Here is a 1,452-nt window from a genome sequence, read left to right as displayed (position 1 = left end):
TCTCTCTCTCTCTCTCTCTCTCTCTATATATATATATATATATATATATATATATAGTGTGTGTGTGCTGCAAGTTTAGTACTTCAGTTTCTGAATCTGCCCATCCCGAAATGGCAAAGTTCATACAATCAACGGAGAAGAAAAGAAACGTAGTAGGTGAAAGTAATTATTTCTACGAATTTCATTCGAATAACACAAAACTTGGAAAAGAATACTGGATGTGTGAGAAATGGCAGCGGTGTTCAGCGCGCATTCACATTCACACAATCATTCGAATTCGTTTTTTCTTAATTATTCATTATTTTTCATGTGTTACTATTAGAATGATCAACTTTTGTTTTTTTATTTTCACTTCAGATGTTTAGTTTTTACACTTCTTACCTTTAATACTAAAAGAATCAGCTACGCTAAAAAGTTATTATTCCGCAGAGTAGTTTTGTTGACATTTTTATTTCTTCTTTTTTTTTTTTATACCCTCAGACACTTCCATTTAATTTTACTTTCGTAGATAGTTATTTTCACTCCTCTACTTTGGAGTTTGGCAATTATTATTATTAACAACAAGGGAGAAAGAGGTCCTTATAAGGTTTAATTTCCTATTGAGGATGTTATGGATTGGCTGAGATTTTTTTCTTTTAAAATTGGACCAAATGTCGTTGGACCAAAAGTCCACCGGACGAAAAGACATTGGACAAAAAGACGTGGACGAAGTGTCGTCGGACGAAGTGACATAGGACGAAAAGACGGTACACGATCTTCCCCCTACCCGAGGGAGGGGGAGAGCTGAGCTTGACCGGAAATTGTATGTATATATATATATATATATATATACTGTATGCAGGTATGTACTCGTATACCCAGACACTTGCTCTTTATTATATATGTGTATATATATATATATATATATATGTATATATATATATTTATATTTATATATACACGCATATATATATATATATATATATGTGTGTGTGTGTGTGTGTGTGTGTATATTTGTGTATATATATATATATATATATATATGTATATATATATATATATATACAGTATATAGTTATTTACTCGTATAGTCAGACACTTGCACTTTATTATATAGGGAAGATCATTGTTTCAGTTGTGATGGATATATCATCGATATAGGGTCCATAGATTTTTATCTTGTTGTTTTCTCTGGAGGTCTTCAATTATTACAACATCCATATTTGCAAATAGAAATCCAGGAAGAGATCCTATTTTCCGAAATAGTTATCCATAGGGAGAGAAAGTAATGGAGCTTCCACAGTACTGGACTTCAACATCCGTTTTAGGTTATCCTCATTATTTTAATTTATGATTTATTATCTGGGGTACTTGGCCGCGGTTTGAGGGAAGAAAGGGTAACTGAATAAGGGAAAAAGTGAACATTAAATACTTTTGAAGACTTTCTCTATCAATGTTCCAAACAGAGAAAAT

The sequence above is a fragment of the Palaemon carinicauda genome, chromosome 28 (genome assembly GCF_036898095.1).
Source record: "Palaemon carinicauda isolate YSFRI2023 chromosome 28, ASM3689809v2, whole genome shotgun sequence".
Lineage (NCBI taxonomy): Eukaryota > Metazoa > Arthropoda > Malacostraca > Decapoda > Palaemonidae > Palaemon > Palaemon carinicauda.
This window is presented reverse-complemented; position numbering follows the sequence as displayed.